Consider the following 23,011-nt stretch of genomic DNA (forward strand, 5'->3'; position numbering starts at 1 on the left):
ATTTTCTTGTTTTCAATTTTATTAATTTCTACTCTAATTTTTAATGTTTATTATTCTTTACTTGTTTGGGGATTACATTGCTTTTCTTTCTCTAGTTTCTTAAAGTGTAGACTTAGATGACTGCATTTCGATCTCTCTTCTTTGATGATATAGGTGTTTAGTGTTACGAACCTCCCTGTAAGCATTTCTTTTGCTGCATCCCACACATTTTGATTAATTATAATTTCATTTTCACCCAGTTGAAGGTATTTCTAAATTTCTCTTGCAGATTTAGAAATGTGTTGTTTATTCTCCCAATATTTTGGAACTTCCAGTTATCGTTTTGTTACTGAATTCTAGTTTGACTCCACTGTGTTGTGAGAACATACTTTGTACAATTTCTATTTCTTAGTTATCTGTTAGTTGTGTTCTGTGGCCCAGGGTGTGAGGTTCCCTGTGAGCTTGAGAAGAGTGAGTTCTCTGCTGCAGTTTAATGCTCACTTCTAACAAGTGTCAACTACAACAAGGTGATTGACAGGACTGTGCAATCATTTATATCTTTGCTGATATTCTGCCTGTTTTAGTTATCAAGTACTGAAAGAGGGGTTTTGAGGTCATAAACTATATTAATGGGTTCATCTATTTCTCCTTTCATATCCATCAGTGTTTGCTTTACGTATTTTTGTAACCAGATAGGGTAAGTGGTCCCCAGGGAGAGAGAACCAGGCATGGCTTTCTTGACATAAGAGAAGCCATTTTTGGCCGAAGCCATTTTGGGATCTGAGCCTGGACACAGTGCTTGCCCTTGAACAGGTCTCAGTAATTAATGATCTTAAGGGAACAAAGGAATGCAGGAATAAAGGAAAAGCAGTCAGGAAACAATCATTCAGCAATAAAACAGTCTGAGTTCCTCAAGGGATGTACAGAACATGTGCTACAATTCTGCAGGAACTCAGGCTCCCTCCCAGGTGGAGGACGGAATGATGATGTTGAACCTCTTGACTTCAATCAACTAAAGATTGGACTCAGTTGACCTTTGCCCCAACTCTATGCTGAATTCTCCCCTGCTCAACCCCCCTCATGAATATGCATGCACCTTTAGCTTTGAACTTCCCCAGTTTTGCTGTTGGGGAGACACTGCTTTGGGAGAGATCCCAGGTGTTCTCCTTACTTGCTGCAAGTAATAAATCCTTCCTTCTCCCAGTCTTTGCCTTGGCTATGTCTATTGGCTCAACACCCACCAAGAGGGGAACCCAGGTTTCAGGTGCCATTTTGACACTCTGATTAGGTGCCAACACATTTAGCATTGCTATGTCTTCTTGGAAAATTGATCCCTTTATTGTTATGTAATGCTCCTCTTTATCCCTGCTATCTTTCTTTGTTTGGAATTTGAATTTTCCAGAATCAATAAAGCTACTCCAGCTTTGATCTGATTGGGTTAGCATGGCATATCTTTCTCCTTCCCTTGACGTGTGATCCAGCTGAGTTTTTGTATTTAAAGTGAGTCTCTTATAAACAACATATGGTTGGGTCTTAGGTCAATAGCTACCATTTTTCTCCCTTCTATTTGTTGCATTTGCTATTTTTAACCCCTCTTTTTTTCTGCCCTCTCTGGTTTTATTTGAGCATTTAAAAGATTCCACTTTATCATGTCTCTCTGTCCATCTGTATCACTTCTCCTCCAGCTCCCTGTTGTGGTCCTTCCTGACTTTGATTTCCCTCAATACTCCTCCTCAGAGAGTCTGTCCTGCATCTGTTCTGCTGTAACCTTGCTGTTATACAGACCCTGCTGGTGTGATGGGAAGCTGTGGGCGGGAAGCCCTCTATTCCCTTATGATTAAATCTGAGTGTTTCGGTGTGTCTGTGTCTCTGGGCTGTGACCTTCACAACTGCTTCTCCGGTGGTAGGGCTTTCCTTCCCCTTAGGAGGGGTACTCCATTATTGAGAGTAAATCCTCATCCCAGAGCCTCGATAAAGTCGCTTCCCCTGGAGACCACGTCTTTCTTCTGGAGAATGCTCTGGGCATGTGAGTAGAGCACAGAATACAGCCATCCCCCGTCCAGACACAGACCCACAGGGTTCTCTCATTCTCCTGCTGGTCTGCATTCAGCCTCCAGAAATTTGTCTCAATTACCATCTAAGTTTCCTACCAGTTCATGGCGCAGGGGCTCCTGGCTCCACAGATGGAGACCTACACTGCATTTACTTCAATAAATTCCATTTTTCTGACTTGTAAAATTTTCAAGAGTAATTCCCCCCTTAGTGAAATATTCACAGTTGCAGGACTGATCTCGATGCTCAGCTCTTAGCATCTCACAGCCTTGCTGAAAATCCCTAAAGCTCCTCACGGTTACAGAACCAATAACCAAGCTCAACTGCTTTCCCACACTGTTTTTCACTCTGTTTCTGACCCTCTAACCCAGCTGGGTTTCCTGTTTCCAGCATTTTAGTCTAATCATGTTCTGTCTCTCACTCAGTACATCTCTTCAAAGCTGTGTACTGGCCCCAAACCAACTCCAAATTCTAAAACCTTCAGTGGCCAACCTCTCCATAAAGCCTTTCAGATCCCCCAGAAAAAAAACTCTCCTCTTCTTTCTCCTAAGTTCCCAGGGCATTTTATCCATCACTTTCTGATGCAAGGCTCATTTTCTACCAAGTCCTATGGTTATTTATCTCGCAAATTATGTCTTTTACTTTAGACTTTATGTTCCCTAGAAGGCATGATCAGTGTATAATTCATCTTCATAATTTTTAAATCAACAAAGTTCTTCCCATAGAATACCTATAATAATTATTTTCTGAAAGAGTAAAATAGAATAGTTGCTTTTGATTCTTCTTAGGGATTTTTCCCCAGTCATTTTTATTCTTCCTCCCATAGCTAAAATATATAATTATAATTGTGAATCTAGGTTAATGTCTTGAAACCAAGATAAATTGCAGCATTTCAATACTTCACTTGTCAGTAAATAGTTTTATCATTTTAATTCATTTTTACTTATATATTTAAAAAGTACTTGGAATTAAATATGGCCGATTTAATGAAGCATATGTTTCCTGATTTCCTAGTAAAATGATTGTAAAGGCACAAACATATAAACATACAAGGACACTTATACTGTAGACCAGAACAGACAAGATATATCAACAGAACTTTGTTAGTTGGAAATTAGATGCACATGTGATATACGACTCAGCAGATCAGAAATACATGGAACCTTAACCCTGCAGAGGCTGGAGTTGATGAAAGGCAAACACATTTGACTACAGGACCTTGGAAAGGCTCAGGAATTGGTGGCCCACACAAAAACTGTATCTTATGCTTCTCTTGTAAGCTTACATGAGTCTAAAGCTTCTCTTAATCAGAGTTTGTCCTTTCCCTTACCCCCTGAAACCAACAGTGTTGCACAAACTGGTCATTAAGCATTTGTTACCTCTTTCCACTTTTTTTCTTTTCATTTATGAAAAGTGTTGGGTTGGCATTTAATGGACTTAAATCCTGTTGCCACTGCCTGCCATTTTTCCTGCTCTATGTTTAAACTTTCCCTATTTGAATGATTCACCTATTACTGCACAGAGAAAATGACATTCACTACTATATTCAAAATCACTTTGAAAATAGCTGAAGATCTTAACAAAATTGAAGTGCAATTTGACACATTAATTTCTTTCTCATGACACTCAGTTCTGTAGTTTGCTCTGAGCTCCCACCGTAAGTATAACCTAAGATCACCCCAGCCTTTCTTTCTGTCTTATAATGTGTTCAGAAGCTTATTTATCCTCATATTCTGTATCCGTTGATGCCTGTGCTACTGAAATATAAATCTATCCTTTCCAAGAGCAGTCAATACCACATTCCTACTATCAACTTACTTCTTATGAAATATTTTATTTCCATCAATAAACAATGTGCCCCGAGGTGTATTTTGCCAAGGCGTCTCCTCTCAGGAGTTTCCAGTGTCACTGAACACAGGCAGCTATTGTTAGATTCATTCTCTCTCTCTCTCTCTCTCTCTCTCTCTCTCTCTCCCTCCCTCCCTCCCTCCCTCCCTCTCTCCCTCTCCCTCTCTCTCTCTCTCTCTCTCTCTCTCTCTCTCTCTCTCTCTCTCTCTCTCTCTCTCTCTCTCTCTCTCGGACTGCCTGACGTCCTGTCCCCGGTTCTTCTATTCAGGAGCTGCCCATCTTCTCTCCTGCTCCAAGCAACCTCTCACTGCCTGCTGCGCTCAGAGAAACACCCCGAGTGATCCTGTGCTCCTGTCACTTCTCTCTCACACACACAAACACCGCCCTGCTAACTGTCAGAAAACCATGTCTCAGATTTACTAGAGGGTAAACAGAAAGTCAACTTCATCCACCCACCCACCCAATAATCCTTCTGCATCAAGAGTCTGCAGAAATAATTAGGATATAAAGAAGATATGAAATATCAACTCAAAAGCAATGACTTTGCTTCTAATAAAAAATTAAGATATTCTCAGAAAGGTCTACTGTTTCTATTTCACTGTGTACTAATTCTTTAAATGTTGGCTAATTTTTGAAAAGAGGATCTCAGCGAAGCAACACGTCCATCAGTCAGATTATTTTATTCCCAAACCAAATGATTCCCAAACGGGCAACCAATGGAATTTATTTCTAAAACATATTTCTGAGAAACAGGGTATGTTGCCCCATTAACCAAATCTTTGTGGTTTCTGCCATTCGCATAGTGACCCTCTAGGATTTAATCCCTTGAGGCAGTATGATCAGTCTCAAAGCCCCCGCAGTTAGCTCGTGCCCCTACACACGCCCCCTGAAACTGCCACCTGGTGATGTTTAAACTCACGCTCAGGCTTTGGTGAAGTTGCTGACCTTTAAGCCCCTCGTCTCCATAGCCTCAGCAGAATCTCCCCCTAAGTCCACCCAGGCAGTGGCTGTTTTCTCCACCAACTGTGCGCACAAAGGCCTGGTCGTGGGGTCAGCGTCCCTCCGGGTCTCAGGAGTTGTCACAAGGCCTGGCAGTCACTTCTAAGACCACACGCCCTCCCCGCTCCTTCCTACAAGGTACCAGCTCTGAATCCACAACTTCAGGATGCACTCACCATCCTCCTACCTAACGATCATCTTTCTTTTCTTGGACCCCTTTTTCTTTCCTCTTATTCCTTGAAGGCTTTGAGTGGCCACTGCTCACAGCTCCTCCCGCCACAAGGCTGGGCGGTGCCAGCACCCGCGCCGAGGGCCCTCCCTGCGTCTCACCTCCTCCACCTGCTCTGCTCAGCGGCTGCACGCCCACAAACCCCAGCCGCTCTCGGGAGCACAGAACTGCCCACAGCGGCCACTGCTTTCAAAATGCAGCCGAACACACCCCCTCACCAGCACCCTTCCCTCCCTCCAGAAAGCCCAGCAGCAAATGGTCTCGGGCCACCTATACCTTCAACCCATCACTCCTACCGCGTGTCCAACGTTCCTTATCACCCCCACCCCTGACGTCTTCCTCTCTAGCCTTACCAGCTTAAATTCCTAAGTAAATTATTTTAATTTCTTTTGGGCACACACCCACAATTCGCTCCCTTCACAGGATGTGCTTGCATGAATCCCACTCTTGGTTTAAGCCAAATCTCCAGCTCCTCGGGGTCTGAACCCACAAAGCTGCATAAAGCACACAACCGTGCAAGCCCTGACACAATTCGGGATCTCTCATCAGGAGGGAACTCGGTGGTACCCAGCACCCATTTCCCTGGTCACTCCCTCCCCGCATCCCTGGAAGAACATCTCAGACCATGTCTCCTCAACCTCCTCCCCCTCATCCTTACTCAGTTCGCGACCTGTTTTTCTCTATTTCTCAGAAAAATAACAGACAAACAGAAAGAAATAGGAGATATTCCACAAACTCCAGCCATGATAGTTGTACCTCCGTTTAGGCTAGAAAGTGTGCTAGGCACAAAAATGTCTTTTAAAATCTTGCTTTGTTTAAGGAACACACACACAGAGAGAGACGGGACCCTCATCTCTTAGTCCTACGACTCCTTAACTTCCAGGTAAGGAACCCAGTGTAAGGACGGGCAGGCCAATGAAAGACTTCAGTGAAAGCAGGATCAGTGAGTATCCATCAAAGACAGAATGCACAATACCTTCGTTTGCGTTCTATTTAATCATTTATCCACAATACACATATCCACTGACCCCCGACTATGGGTAAGGAAGTACTCAATAAATGTTGAAAGAACAAATGCATTGACAGACAGGAAGAAGGAATAAATTCTAAAACACAGCATAGGGGCTTCCCTGGTGGCGCAGTGGTTGAGAATCTGACTGTTAATGCAGGGGACACGGGTTCGATCCCTGGTCTGGGAAGATCCCACATGCCGCGGAGCGACTGGGCCCGTGAGCCACAATTACTGAGCCTGCGCGTCTGGAGCCTGTGCTCCGCAACAAGAGAGGCCGCGACAGTGAGAGGCCCGCGCACCGCGATGAAGAGTGGCCCCCGCTCACCACAACTAGAGAGAGCCCTCACACGGAAATGAAGACCCAACATAGCAATCAATCAATCAATTAATCAATAAAATAAATATTTAAAATACAGCATAAAATTCCAGGCAACTTTTCATTAAACAGTTAAACAATACTTTAAAAAAACTCTTCCAATATGACATTATTAACTACTAATGAATATTCCCCTGAATAAAGATGAATGTCAGTGCTATCAGTGGCATTTTACAATTTATTGTCTCAGGTGAGAGAGGGCTTCCTTTTTCATTTAAAAAAACTTTAATTATCAGGAGTATCTATGTCAAATATTTATAATAACCATGTTTCAGAATGGCATACAAATATACTTTATTTCATAATAAGCTAGTGACCACTTACAAGGCTAAAGAAATCTAAATATAATTTAATATAAAATAATTAATGTTGCTCACTTTTCTCTTACATAAATGATATACTGATATTTCTAAAAGTGGTTACACAGAACATGTTCTAAGAATAATTCTTAAAGAAAAAATTTCAAAACTAAAAAATGGTGAAAATTTCTTAACTGAAACATACATAAATGCAAACACATAAATAAAAGCATTAAGGGAGATAGCAAAATTTGCTAAAGCAAGAACATATTTTCCTACCAAAAAAAATAATCTAAACACAGACCTTACATTCTTCACCAAAACTGACTCAAAATGGATCGCAGACCTAAATGTAAAACACAAAAACTAAAATTCCTAGAAAGTAGCATAAATGTAAAACACAAACTATAAAATATCTAGAAAGTAATGGGGAAAACATAGATAACCTTGGGTATGGTGGTGCCCTTTTAGATACAATAACAAAGGCAGAATCCATGAAAGAAATACGTGATAAGCTGAACTTCTTTAACAGGAAAAACTTCTCCTCAGTAAAAGACAATGTTAAGAGAATGAGAAGATAAGCCATAGACTGGGATAAAATATTTGCAAAAGACACAGAGACATAATGGACTGTTATCCAAAACATACAAAGAATACTTACAATTCAAAAATAAAGAACATAAGCAACCTGATTAAAAAATGTACCAAAGATCTTAACAAACATCTAAGAAGATACACAGATAGCAGATAAGCACATGAAAAGATGTTCCACATCAGCTGTCATCAGGGAAATGAAAAAAACAACAATGATGAGATACCACTACACACCTATGAGAACGGCCAAAATCCAGACACTGACATCATCAAATGCTGGTGAGGATGTGGAGCATGAGGAACTCTCCTCACTGCTGGTGGGGACGCAGGATGGTGGGGGTGCAGGATGGCGGGGGTGCAGGATGATGGTGGGGGTGCAGGATGGTGGGGACGCAGGATGGCGGGGATGCAGGATGGTGGGGATGCAGGATGATGGTGGGGGTGCAGGATGGCGGGGACGCAGGATGGCGGGGGTGCAGGATGGCGGGGACGCAGGATGGTGGGGATGCAGGATGGTGGGGATGCAGGATGGTGCAGCCACTTTGGAAGACAGTTTGGTGGTTTCTTAGAAAGCTAAACATTCTCATCACACATCCAGCAATTGTGCTCCTTGGTATTTACTCTAAAGAGCTGAAAAGTTATATCCAGATAAAAACCTACATGTGTAAGTTTATAGCAGCTTTATTCATAATTTCCGTAACTTGGAAGCAACCAACATGTCCTCCAGTAGTTGATGGATAAATAAACTGATACGTCCATCGAGACAATGGAATATGACTCAGCACTAAAAAGAAATGAGCTATCAAGTCGTGAAAAGACATGAAAGAACCTTAAATGCATATGACTAAGTGAAAGAAGTCAGTTTGAAAAGGCTGCAGATTGTATGATTCCAACTATATGACCTTCTAGAAAAGGCAAAACTGTGGAGACAGCAAAAAGATCAGTGGTTGCCAGGGGTTTGGTGGGAGGAAAGCTGAACAGGCAGAGCACAGAGAATTTTCAGGGCAGTGAAAATAATTTCTCTAATATTATAGTGATGGATACGTATCATTATACATCTGCCCAAACCCATGAAACGCCAAGAGTGAGCCCTAAGTAAACGATGGACTTTGGGTGATGATGTGTCACTGTAGGTCCATCAATTGGAACAAATGTACCATCTGGTGGGGATGTTGATATTGATGTTGATGGTTGATACAGAGGTATTAGGGAAGCCTCTGTATCTTCATCTCAATTCTGTTGTGTGCCTTAAATTTCTCTAAAAAATAAAGTCTTCTTAAAAAGAACATAATTTCCAATTGTAGTTCAATTCTGAAATATTTTCATAATTTAAATACCAACACCAGTCACTTTTTCCCACTGAAAGTTGAAATGAATGACTGGTCTTTATTCGAGCGCGTTTTTACATTTTTACATCACGGCCACGAGAACTGTCTCAGCGAACTCTCTGGAGCACCAGATGAGAGAACCATTCCAACCAGCCCACCTGCCCTGTTCCTGGGATAATTTCCAAAGAAGCTATAACAATACATTATTCTAGATAAAACCTGCTTAATTCTTTAAATACCAATTTTTCAAATCTGAGACTAGCTTCCAACCAGACACTACAAATGAAAACCTCAACTTTTCATCTTTTAACATTAATTCATCACATTTTAAGAGTCTGTCATATAAGTATCACAGATGAGCTCCACGAAGGCAGCTGCCGAAAGGCAAAGTGTGCTGTAAATTTTTAAAATTACCCCGTTGCCAAGGTTGATTCCCAGATTTATAACAATGGATTATAAAAAAAAATATTGCCGCTATTTTTTAAAGTAACTTTTAAAACCTTTGGTGAAATAATCAAAAGGAAATGCACTAGCATCTTAAATCAGTATATATGCTTTATCACCCCTGATAACTATTACCACATAGCATATCTGAATAAAATATGGTTTCGGCAAACACACAAATCCTATGAATCCCCCCCAGTCTGTTCCCTAAGGACGTGGAACAGGCAACTGCAAATAGGGCTCAGGGTTCCAAAGAAGATTTTGCAGGGCTGTTCCAAGATCTCCAGCTGGTTTTTATACAGATTGATACAGGTTTCAGTGGTCTGTTAGCTAACTGATAAACTGAGGGCTACTGACTTGCTCTCACTTAGGGGTTCTGCCAACACGCCCACCTTTATTCCCAAGGGAAGGGAACAACTGGCTGGGTTTTCGTGAACGAGACCCGGGATTCTGGCAGGAAACCCCAGGGCTGCAGGGTTGCGGTGATGCGTCACAGGACTCGCCTGTCTCCACAGGAGGTGGAGGATGGAATCGGGACGGGCAATGTCCAAGGCTCTCCATCCCCTCCCATCACCCCGTGACAACGGTTCCATTACAGACCTGGTCGCGACCCCTCTATGTCAGGTGAAACACCGAGATGGAGAAATGAGGGTCGGGGGTATCTCTCAAGGCTGCTTTCGAAGGAAAAGAGAAATGCCATGCGGCATCATCGAGAGATGTTGTCGGAAATGAGCCCCACATCCCTGCTCCCTGGATTCTGTGCTCTTCGTAAAATAAAGCTCATGTACCAGATCTGTGAGTATAAATCAAGAAGAACTGCATCAGTGGCCTGTGCACCTGTCTTATACACGTTATCAGCACACCCAAGGACACTGAGTAATGAGATTTTCTCCCCTATTTTCAGGCCAGTCCACTATCAAGTGATTTGCCTGCTAGATTATATCGATTTTGCATCTTCGCAGCAGGTAGAAAGAATCCATGTGAAAAGGTCAGCGTGTCAGGGGAGGAACCGCAAATCCCATACGGGTGGTTGCAGGGGTGGAAAGACTCCAGGTCGACACGCTGACACGCCCAAGCCAGCGGATGCCTCTCCACCCTCTTCGGTCCAGACCGCGCACTCATCTACCGACTTATCCCTGTGATGTCGCTACTCGGTCTCACCTAAAAACTCTGCAGACCTCGCTCTACACAATAACCCAGCGTGTGTTTCTCAATCGTGTGTCTCCTAGCTGCACAATTCACGCTAAGGTACACTTGCATTTGGGGAAACCTCATGAAATGTTCACTATTATCTTTCAGGTTTTACTCTCGGTCAAATACACGTTTGCGTAAGTTACAAGTCCTGACTTTTGGGCAAAACCTTAACTACCCTACTCATCCACCCTCAGCGCACCCTCTAATTACGCAGATTAGGATGAACACGTAGACCAGCCAGGGTGTGAGGAGGAGGCACACCCAGAGGGTTAACGGATAAAACCTTACCCAGGAGGCTCTGCAGAGAGGAGATGGTGGGATTCAGGGCACAGCTGAGGGTGGTCACGCAACAAGGTTCAAGCAGCAGTGGGAAACCCATCACCTCCTTAAACACACGGTGCACGATGGGGGCACAGAGACGAAGGGAAGCCAGACCCCGGGAGGGCTCCACCCCCAGGACCTTGGCCGGAGGGTGACCAGGCGTCTGTCCATGAAAGGAGAGGGTAGGACGGCCTCTCAGCCGCAGGGCCGGGTCCCCTGGGGGTGCCCACCCCCTGTTCCAAACCCAGTTGGATGCCAGACCACAGAGTGTGGGAAATGCAGTTTGCAGGACATCCTGAGACCCAGAGCAAGGGAGAACCATGCAGAGAAGGACCGTGACACAGAACACTGAAAATAACCTGCGCAGAACGAAGGAAAGAGAAGAGACCGCTCTGAATTGTTTCCCAGAGACTAAAGAGTAATAGATGAACGTCCGTCCCCAGGAACGCTGGACCAGCCTACAGCTGCCCTCTAAAAGCAAACCAGGGAAGCCAGACGTCAATCAAACAAGCCAACAAAGGACAAAAACAAACATTATCTGAAGGTACTGAAGACCCAGCCGTGGGCCAGGGAGGCAGGGTCCAGGTGCTGGGAGAGGGCTCACCTCCCACAGGCCGGCGTCTGTCTCTAAACCGACAGAGACGCTGGGAAGCGGAGCAAGAATCTGAACAGTTTCCCCCCGTTTCTTAAGGAAGTGACACCCAGGTGTCCAGGCTTCTCGGACAGCCAAGACTGAGGATCCAGGACCGTCAGGAGAAGGCAGAGAGGACACGGGAGCTGGGCACACACCTCCTCTGGGTCCCGGGTCCTCACCAGGCCACGCGGGGCAGGTGCAGAAGAGCCCACAGCACCGGGTGTGAAGAGGCGAGAATGCAGGGGAGCCTTCAGCAGCCACGGGGGCCTGGGGGGTAAATGGCGGCAGATGGGGCTGCCAGCGAGCAGGCGGTCAACTCCCAAGGCTTTCACTTGGGACCCCTGAAAACAGAGTACCCCTGGATCTACGGAGAAGCAGAAATACACCGAGTTCTGTAAGAACTGAAGCTCAGCCTCGATGACGCTCCCACTTGGTGGTAGGAAGGTGACGCGTCCCCCTGCGTTGACGTCTCATCCAGAGCCTTTGCGGTCGGTCACACCAACACTCCAGCTGCAGAAAATAAACAGGCAGAGCAGGAGAGGTGACCGAGAGGAAAAACGGGCCCTAGAAGTAGACTCAGAGTTGATCCAGATGTTGGAATTATCAGACACCAGTGTTAAAATAATTATAATTAATATGCTCAGAAAAATAGTTGGCATTATGCTGAATTTCACCAGGGAACTAGAGTCTATAAAAAGAGCCAAGTGTAAACTCTTGACATAAAAAATACAGTAAATGAAATTACAAATTCAATAGGCTATATTAAGACAAGAGGTTGGCAAACCTCAGCCTGTGGGCCACATCTGGCAGACTCTTGGTTTTGGTAATTAATTTTTATTGGAACAAAATTGTATCCATCTTGTTACCTTCTGGCTATGACTTTGTTGTGTTATAATGCCAAGTTTTCTAGTTGTGACCAAGGCTATAAAAGCATACGATATTTACTATCTGGCCTTTTAAAGAAAAAGATCACTGATCCACGGATTAGGAAAAGAAGAACAGATGACTGCAATAAACTTCAGGAGAAAATCTCCAGAATGAAGCACGAGAAGAATCTTTAAAAATGAAAAGAAATAAGGGAGCATAAAGATATAACAGGTGTCCAGATAATAAGGTCTAATTTATGCCACTGTAATGCAAAGAGAGAAGGTGATGCTGACATAATACTTGAATAATGGTTGAGATTTTCTAAAAGTGGTGAAAATATCATGCTATAGATTCAAGAATCATCATGGACACCAAGCAGGGAAACACAAGCAAACATAAGATGAAGCAAACTCAAATCTAAGGTATAGAAAACTCAAACATAAGATGAAGCAAACTCAGATCTAATGAGCAGCTAAGGGGGGTACTGGGAGTTCAACCTTCTTTGGGTAACAACAAAACTGACAGTTTACTGTTATCCACTCAAATGACAAAAGCCAGAAGACAATAAAATAACGTCTCTAAAGTCCAGAAAGAACATGACTGCTGAGAAGAATTCTATGCCCATATCCTTTGGTTTGAAGAATAAAAATAAGTATTTCCAACCAAACTAAAACTGAGTGAAATCATCAGCAGTAGACGCTCACTGGAAAGAATGACTAGAAGTGGTTCTTCAGGTGCAAGGATATGGCAGAGAAAAGTACTCAACTCAGTAAGGAATAGAGTAATGGGAAAAAAAAACATGTGGATAAATAAATAAATAAATAAATAAAACATGTGGATAAATCTAAATAAATCATAACTGTAAGAACAGTAACAGTCTCTCATGGAGAACAAGACACATGCAATTAAAACAGAGGTGAGACAGTCCATGATTCAGAAATCCCAGCCCTACAGATGTGCCGAGAGCTACACACACACACACCTAGGCGTGCGCGCACACACATCTACACACGCACACGTACATACACACAAATACATCCAAAGACATGATAAGAAAATTCACTGCAATATTAATTTTAATTTCTAAAACTGGAAACCGTGTACGCATGTGCCACCCCAAAGCCAATTCCAATTACGGCTAAGATGCACAGGACAGCAGCTCCTATCGCTCCCACTTTAAAAGTGCGAAGAAGTCAGAGAACTCTGAGAGCACATGTGTTGCTAAGTCCATCGTGGTGCTAAGGATTGAAGGAAACCACCAGGCACGGACTTCCAGATCAGGGTCAATGCTTCCACGGCCACCTCGAGCCCGGGGCGCAGGTGGATACAAGAGCAAACCCGCCGTAAAGAAAAGTTGGCAGAAGACGTAACAATTCAAGTGCCGCTCGTGGGCCTGGGTCGGGGGTGGAATTCAGAGAAGCCCCATCACAGGGGCGTCCTCACCCCACCAGCCCTCCGCAGGGCCCTGGGCCGCCTCCTCAGGGGCAGCTGGGGGGGCCACACTGGGCTGGAAGCTGGGGCTCGGCTTACGAGGCTGAGAGAACCAGGACCCTCACGGGACGCCAGGAGCCCAGAGCCACCCAAGGCCAGGGTCACGGCGGGAGGTGGGTGGGGCTTTGCTCCAGCAACCCCTCTCCACCAGCCTCTGTGAGTTCTGCTGAGCGAGCATTTTGTGCACGTGCTGTTTCTTTGCGTGTGTATGTGATTATAATTAATCCAAAATATAAACTGGCTAGGTGCAGCTGCTAAAGGGATTCTAAAGCTTATATAACAGAATGAGACTCACACATCTTATTTAAAAGCTTTCTTATCAGAGGATCTCCATAATCACCTATAAATCGAACATAATTATTTCCTTACTTTTCCTTTGGTTACCAGTCTGTTGGAGTTTCTCCTATCTCTCACGTTCACCCTCAATTAAATAAATTCAGTCCAATGACACCCTGAAATACCCCTATTACTCACTGTAAATACAAGGCTGTATAGGTTTAGGGTTGAAATGTTCCTGTGAATAGTTTGTAGGTTGAGAGACTGTCTCATTTATCCCGACTGTGTCTATGTTCTATGATTGCTCATGGAGCGTTTTCAACTGTAAAAGTCACGTCAATGAATCCTCCTGAGCGCCAGCTGCCACCCCCGTGAAACCCTAAATAGACAAACTGCTCATATTTCATGTACTAGTTACTCTTGAAAAAGCTTCATCAAAGTGGCATTATGCCCTGTTTTACAAGTATGTTAAGTTCTTTTTCCACCAGAAAAAAAGAGCAACTTGGCCATCAAGTTGTTCAGGAAACAGAAATGCTGGTTTCTTAGGGCTGTTCTTACTTTCCTCTGAAATACTCAAATGTCACTAGCAAATCTAGGAGAAGGAATTTCACATAGTCCTGACCAGGCTTCCAGCATTTATGCCTCTTCTTTTCTATGACCTGCCCTGGTTCCCACTCTTCTTCCCTGTCCTTGGATGACTTCAGGCTCTGCCTGGTCACCCTGACGCCAACCCCTCCCTTGGATTCGCCCACAGCCTAATGGACAAGGTCACCGCGGCTCCGGAGCAGACGAGAGGGGCACAAGAGCGAATATACAAAAGCTAGTCCACTGCAATTCTGTGCTCTGAACCACAAGGAGGAAAAATGACATTTCGTTTCAGCTACCGGAGCCTCAAACATGATCTGTAAGGGCAACCGTGAGGTTAAACCAGCAAGACTCCCACTGGTTTGGGGAGAATTTGGCTCTGACACAGGAGGCGGACAGAGCTGCACCATCCCTCCTGGTCCCTTACCAACCCTCACCCATAAAAGGCAGGATGCAGCCATCATCCACTGTACAAGACAAAACTCAGGTGCAAAGACACATTGAGCCTTGAAAGAACTGCTGATAAGTTAAGCACAGGTTAGAACAGATGTTTCGGATGGAACATTCCTGGGCCTTATCAAGGAAGTCTTCATTCTAATGAAGAATTTTCATTCTAATTTTCCTTAACAATTACTTTTACCCTCTGAAAATAAAAGGTTACTGAAATTTGTTGGAAAGAGTAAGAAAGGAAATGCCTTTTGATATTCTACATTATGATTTAACCAAATAGCCGTCTCTAAAAGAATTTCCACTGACGTCATTGAAATCATCATGACAGATACTTACATAATTATACAACAGAAATAAGAAACCAGCAGTGAAGGCCTGAGGCTGACATCAGTCACATTTGTTTGTTTGGTGCACGCTGTAAAGACAGTGAATTTGAAGTGCTGAGGCAGACTGTTACGTCTGTAATTTACCACCGTGCCTGTTCCGCCCTATTGTCTTATACGTTTAACAATTTCCATTACCTGGCTGAGTGGGTCGTCACTACTGTGGACCCACCTTTTTCCTTCTTACCAACGCCCGAAAGTGTCGCCAGAAACAAAAAACAAAAAGAAAAGAAAAACTCCTTACTGCTGAGAATCCCTACATAAGTCGCATGATTTCCACTGAAGTATCCTGTTCTGTGAACAAAGTTGCACTTGAACTCCACACATGGTGGGCTCTGGGTTTCTCTGAAGGAGAGCCCTAAACTGAGGCATAGATATAGATGTCTTTGTACATTAAGATGCAGCTGTCAAAATCACACCATGTTCAACAGGCACAAGAGTCTGTGACCAACCAGCGTGACTCTGGAGCTACCTCAGCCTGGACTCCTGCTCCAAGACCCTCGAGCCTCAAGTGACCTCAGATGTGTCACATACCACCATGCCTCAATTTATGATAACAGTATTTATCCAGAGGGTTGTCCTGGGGATTAAATAAACTCATATTTGTAAAGCACACAGCACAGCATCTGACATGTAGAAAATTACACAATTTTAGCTATTCTAGTTATTATTAATACCTCTGTCCAAAGAGCATTCCTGCAAACAAGGAGAACCACACTCTGGCTGTCTTGTTACGTAACAACGACTTGACAAGCAACCCTGATGGCTAAAATAATTTTTGAAATCAAATAATTCAATCACTCTGAATGTTTGTACTGTGTTGTGTGTAGCAATTTCTGTTGGCATATCCATCCATTCAAGAAATAATGTAGATTTTTTGTGTGTGTCCTGGTGTTTAGGATTTGTGACTGAATTTAGTATTAACTGAACATTTTAATGGGTGTTACCCTACAATGTAACAGAGAACATGATTTCAAACGCATAAGCGCATTCATTTTAACATGAGTGCATTAAAACATTTTAATATCAAAATGATTAACCCCACATGAGTGAAAGGGTTCATTTATATGATTTTAAAATTCAGCCCCCCCCCCCGCAAGAGTAAAGAATTATTATCCTCAATGTTACCATTTAAATTAATTTCCACGTTGGGTAACATCTTAGTTAAATGAAGTTATTTCTCTAATAAACCTTGACTGTTTGAAAATACTAGAATGTCTCCCTGCACAGGATTCATGGATGCCCCCCACTTCAGAGGGTACCATCCTGCAGGTCCAAAATCACACTACTGCATTGCATAGTTCAACAAAGTTAGATGCTTTAATTTTACTGAAGCTAATAATGAAAAAAATACCCATATCTAAATCTATATATTTAAATAACATATAATTCATATAACTGTGTGAATACCCAAAGTGGTTTTTGGAATATTGACATTTAGTGCACAAGACTTTTTCAGGTTAAAGAAGGTCACTCTTTTCCTGTAAATGGCTTATACTTCTCCCATCAGATCACAGGATGGATAATAATACTACCTTCCTCATCAGACTTTCTCTTTCAGCCAGTTCTCACCCCGTCGGCTGCCCACTGTGCCTTCCCCAGAGTTTTGTGTAAGAGCCTTAGGTGAGAGATGCCAGAATCCACTGGTGCCTCATAGAGACTTCTTCTCAGGTTTCAGGTAAGAAAAGTGAATCAAATGTAAGAAACATTAGTAAGAGATGAGGGAACACTGCAAGAGAGAGTGGAGGACACACTGTGTTTGACAGGATTCCTGGTCTTATGTAATTGCAGAGCAAGATTTTATACTATTTACTTCTAATCGTGGGTAAATCACTAGGCTTTGTGTTCGGCTACTAACCCTCCGTTTTCACATCCTTAAAGAATAGAGACAGAGCCATGACTGTGACTGTCCTCTGTTCCAAAGGAGCCGTTTCATTTCGACTATGGAAGCCGCAAGGAAGACTTTTTTTTTTTTTTTCTGGCCGCACCGCGTGGCTTGTGGGATCTTAGTTCCCAGACCAGGGATGGATCTCGGGCCCTCAGCAGTGAGAGCGCCAAGTCCTATCCACTGGACCGCCAGGGAGTTCCCCAAGAAAGATTTTTAATGGCAAAGCTGTTTCAGTTGCTCTGAAGTGTCTCACAAAGAAGTCATGCCCCATGAAATATTAATATAGGCAGCATATTAACCCATAATATCCTTAACAAAAATATTATGACTACTATGAACAAATAGTACAATATAATGTAAAATCGCTTCTATAAATACAAATAACTGCAAAATAATACAAAAAGAAACCTGCGAACTTAACCATGCAAAACTGTTATTCCAAGTCCCCTGTTCATAATTTTCACGAGTATGTTTGTTTTGCTAGCAGATTCTAATAAAAAAATGTAAAGCTCCATGCGTTCACTTGTTCCTCCCTGTAGACTGGGGTAAAAGTTACTATTGCCTTCTTTAGGGGTAGAATACCTCAGTGAACATTACAAATGACAGTGCGGGATGAAGCACAGTCTTACTGTCCTGGCGAGGTCACCACAGATTCAGACAGACGTGACACACCACTGACATGACATGCACACACGTCAATCAACCCTCCATCTCTCACAGCTGGTGTCTGAAGGGTGCAGTAAACACCATGAAGAGATACACGTGTGAGATTCACAATCTCCACACAACTCGATGAGACATGTCCTGGAGAACATTAAAATCACAGAATACGTTCTTAATATTTTCTCATCAGTCCTGCTAAAGAACAGTAATCAACTCATGAAACGTACTTAGTATTGCAGTGTCTTTTCCAAAATCTTTACCTTGTATTCAAGGCAATAGCAACATCAGCCTCAGGAAAATGGTAAATAGAACTAGACTCTGTTATCAAATGATTAAATAACAAACCATATATTGAGTTTTCAGAAGTAAGGGGACAGTAAAAAGAAAATAAGGTTAAAAAAAGTCATGTTCTCAAAACTAGTGTTGTAAAAGCAAACAGAAGGTAGAAGGAGCAGAGAGGGCAAGTTTGAAAACATGCCAGTTTTTAAGAAAAGGAGGAAGACAAAACACCAATGCAAAAGTTAAACAGCATTTAAAGTGGTAAATTACACTTCAGTATTATGATGGGAAGACCGCCTATTATGAATGCTTTCATACAGGAATGACACACGAGCTCACAGGCTAATGCGTAACAACAAAGGTAATGTAACTCATCATATCTATGCATCTCTGAAAGTCCAGCAGCGACTCTTAAAGGGCGTCCTGCTTTCAGACTCATAGTCGCCACTGTCTAGTGAAGACTGCGTGCCTCCTCCCCGGTAGGGCACAGGCGGGGCTGCTCCAGCCTCCGAGGAAGGTGTCAAGGGCTGAAGGTGAAGCACACGGACCTGCAGCAAAGCACACCGTGTACACTCCAGGCTGGATTTAGTCACTATTCAAAACCGCCGACCCCGTGCCTGAGTCAGAAAGCTCTGTGCTTCCAGGCCGGGCCCTGCACTGTCCCCAGGCCCCCCCCACTCCAAGTGACGGCCTGGAGAACCCCCGCCCACGTCCCCTATTACATCTCCTTCCCCAGCCGAGAGGACACACGCTCCCTGCCATTCCTCCTGCCTTTCTGTCCTCCTCTCCTCCTGACCGTTCGACGCTGCAAAGACCCCCCGCCTCAAGACGAGTCCTGGGACCTCCTTTCCTTCCCACCTCTCACTCCCCAGGGACCTCCTAGGGCTTGGGATGAAAATCCAGCCTGTGTTTGCCCATCTCAGGGTCTCTCCACGTGCGCCTACCTCACTCGCCTCTCAGGCTGGCTCCTTGGAGGCCCCCAAAACAGCGAGTCCCAAGCCCCTGCGTCCCCCCAGGGTGGGCTGCGCTCCAGTGAGACCGCAGGTCACGGTACGGCAGCCCTGTTCCTCTCACCGCTGTCACCACGACCACGGGGACATCGTGATGTCACCACGACCAATAACAATATGATATTTTTTAATGACTGGATTATACAACACTGTATTGTAAGCATATCGTTAGGAAAGATTAGACCCCAGGGTGCTTTAAGATAATAAAATACAATCTCTATTTAAAAGATGTTTTAACTCAAGGTGGAACTACGTCTAAGGAGCAGGTTACAGGTGTCATTCACACCTGCATTCATCAAGCAAGTCCAGGGACGCGGAGCACAGCCCGAGGCGCTGGGACTGAGGGTGAACGGAAACCAACAAACCCCAGGTGGGGCATTTCCTGTAAATTCACGCTGTTTGACTGACTAAGGCTCAGGTCATCTTGCAAATGTTACTCAGTCTGTCTGCCACACACACACACAGACTCGCTCAGGATCTCAGGGTGGGTGACAGTCATTGATCTTCATTGTTTGTGGCTTAAGTTTTGCTTTTCTCCCCAGCATGCTGAAAATCCAGTTATTAAAAATAAATAAAAACAAATAAAGACTTCGAAAACGACCTTATGGTTACCAAAGGGGAAAGGTGGGGGGGAGAAGGGATAAATTAGGACTTTGGGATTGACATGTACATACTACAATATATAGAATAAATAATCAACAAGGACCTACTGTAGAGCACAGGGAACTCTACTCTATATTCTGTAATAACCTATATGGGAAAAGAATCTGAAAAAGAATAGATACCTGTATATGCATAACTGAATCAATTTGCTGTACACCTGAAAATAACACATGATAAATCAATTATACTCCAATATACAATAAAAATTAAATTAAAAAAATAAATAAACCAAGCCAAAGACAAAAACATGTGCTCAACTGTGGCATAAAAAGCAGGAGCCTTTCAAGATGGCTGCTCCAGGGGCCCCCTCCCCACTGACTGACCACGGAGGCCCGTCCTGCCCTCAACACACCACATGACTGTCCTCAGTGGAAAGCAATTTAGACAGGATTCAAGGCTGGGTCAAAAAAAAAAGATACAGTCAAAACAAATGAGAAGAAACATAACAAAAAAAGACCATACAGTACTATTCATCTCAAACCTAAGAAAATTCTTCTGCATATTTGTATTCCTAATATATTTAGGACATCTGTATGTGTATGCTTGTCTCCTTGAAAATTTAATGAAACCCAGGTCTTAACATTAAATTTTACTTTCCCATCTAGCATCTCTCCAAAAAAATGTGTAAAAAATGAGGAACATAAATAATGACACCAATAGTGAACTCATGCCCTCTATCAAACATCCTTTTAAAGACTCATCATATTGTGAATTCATTTAAAAGTTTTATATTTGGTATCCAGGATAACAATGTCATATCGGACCTATTCCTTTTCCTACAAACTATTTTATTTTTTTAACATCTTTATTGGAGTATAATAGCTTTACAGTGGTGTGTTAGTTTCTGCTGTATAACAAAGTGAATCAGCTATACGTATACATACATCCCCATATCTCCTCCCTCTTGCGTCTCCCTCCCACCCTCCCTATCCCACCCCTCTAGGTGGTCACAAAGCACCGAGCTGATCTCCCTGGGCTACACAGCAAATGTCTTGTTTTAAGCCTTCATTTCCACTAGCATTCAAAATAGAGTAAATAGCTGTAAATTTTTAAAAATGTGAAATGTTCAGTTTCAAAATGTGATGTACACTGAAGGAAAAAATAATTCCTGTTCTTACCATCTTTTTCCCTAGAAAGAGCAAACATCAGAAAGAACAGCTTGAGATTTTCCTCAGTGGAAGATAATATTCAATCAGCTTCAAATACGAGTAGTTTCAATCTCCCTCATCCTTCTGCAGCCCCACTGGAGAGGGGTCACATGTCTTAGCCACTTAGGAACATTCTACCAAGTACTGCATGAGTCATATCATTGAGAACGTCCTGGAAATTCACAGCAATTCAAGGCCAGGTGCATAGGCAGTATTTCACAATTTTTTTCAATCTAGACACACTGATGTATTTATTATCCTACATAAAATGTGTGTGTGTGTGTGTGTGTGTGTGTGTGTGTGTGTGTGTACAAAATTGAGTTAGGCTGTTTTAGTCCACCTGAGACTACAACAAATTTTAAAGATTTACTGTTAAATAAATACCTGTCAAGGGAATGAGTGCGTGGAGGAAATCCATCTGTACAATGCCACTCCCCCTTCCTCCTACCTCTGACTTGATCAATCAGTAAGCCAAAAAGAGCGACTGTATTCTTTCGATGTCCCATTAGGAATGAACAACTTTTGAAAATATAAATTAAAAAAAATCCTTCCGAAGCGGCAAAGCAGAGGAGCAAGGAAAGGACCTTTCGCCAGTGGCCGAACCTGCTTAGGGCCAGTATTTTCCCTCTACGGCGGTGGTTCTCAAGTGTAGACGGCAGGACCACGGGCCGTCACCCGGGATATTGTCAGAAAACACACCTTTAGCTCCACCATCAACCGGGAGGCTGAGAACCCCCCTGTAGGGCCCAGGAGTTACCAAAGCCCCATGGGGTTCTCACGTTAGGAGAGTTCCAGAACGACTGTTCCGTGACCATCTGTGAACAGAGGGGTATGTGTGGTGTGTGTGTGGTGTGTGTGTTCTCACACACAGACTTGTACTGTCGCTAGCACTCAGAGAGGACGTACTCATTTGCTATGTGGTTTCCAACTCCCTTCTAATAATGGAAATACTTCTGTAAATCTGAGGATATAAAAATACCAAGTAAAGGGAGGCAATGAGTACTGGGCTGAACTGTCTCCAGAGTGGACACGACCGGGCTGGCAAGTGGCCTGGGAGGGCACCAGCATCGGTCACCTCCACCTCGGCACGCGGCTGAGCATTTCTCACAGGAGCGCATTGTCAGCAGAGTATAAATCATATTTGTGTGTGTTCGCATCTTGCAGTAGGTCTATTTCTCAGAGTGAGAAAGGTCCCATGGTCCTGTATCCCAGCCTCAAACCTCTTCCCAAGGAGCCTGTATTTGGGGACATTTGTACGGATGCAGTGAGAGGTACCAATTCCTTCCATCCTCGAATAATTTAGAGGCAGCTGATTTTTCATATTTCCTCCTTATTCTACAGTCCCATTTCCATGTGAGTACCTGTCAAGTGATGAGAATATTCCACTCTTTTCTACAAAATTTTTTGACTCTTTTTCTAATTTTTGAGACGAAATGCATAAAACTTTAGTACTTTCCTGACTTTATCCAATGATATATTTGCCCAAATACTGGTAAAAGCTACACATGAAGTTGATATGGATTAAACTCTGCTGTTGTGTGATACTTGCTCATCAGAAGCTCAGCTACACAGCAATGTTAATAAATGGAAATTTTAACACATTGAACGTACAAAGTTTGAATTGTATAACTTTCTATTATAAATTTTCTAATTCTCTATATAAATTTTATAGTGATAGCTTCATGATTTAAAAAAAATTGTGCACACATCGGGCTATATTCAATTAACCAGTCTATGTTAATATTAGTAATATTTTAAAGATAAAACAAAGATTATATGTAAATGATAACAATATGTTGGTTGTATTAAACGTTGCACTATTATCTAAAAATACTCAGTATGCCGAGGACATAATCTATAGATCATAAACAGACCCTGGAAAAATGAGACACGACACAAAGTTAACTATGACTCTAGCGCTCTCCTCGCTGTAAGATTATGAAAGCTTTTCAAGTTTTTCTTAAAGACTTTTCTGTGAACCTTGTATTATAATCATACA

At 43.1% G+C, this 23,011-nt stretch overlaps 1 protein-coding gene and 2 long non-coding RNA genes across 4 annotated transcripts in view; 2 read left to right on the plus strand and 1 right to left on the minus strand.

Annotated features, from left to right (window-relative positions):
- SPOCK3 (SPARC (osteonectin), cwcv and kazal like domains proteoglycan 3) overlaps positions 1-23,011 on the minus strand; it is a 442,183-nt gene that overhangs the window by 341,154 nt on the left and 78,018 nt on the right. The window lies entirely within an intron of this gene.
- LOC309633384 overlaps positions 1-23,011 on the plus strand; it is a 545,333-nt gene that overhangs the window by 189,841 nt on the left and 332,481 nt on the right. The gene's annotated exons all lie outside the window — the stretch shown is intronic.
- On the plus strand, positions 7,103-12,386 carry LOC309633833. Its single transcript, XR_014247711.1, has 2 exons — positions 7,103-7,727; positions 7,926-12,386. It is a non-coding gene; the product is annotated as an uncharacterized lncRNA (long non-coding RNA).

This window comes from Balaenoptera borealis (assembly GCF_965194805.1).
Source record: "Balaenoptera borealis genome assembly, chromosome: 8".
Lineage (NCBI taxonomy): Eukaryota > Metazoa > Chordata > Mammalia > Artiodactyla > Balaenopteridae > Balaenoptera > Balaenoptera borealis.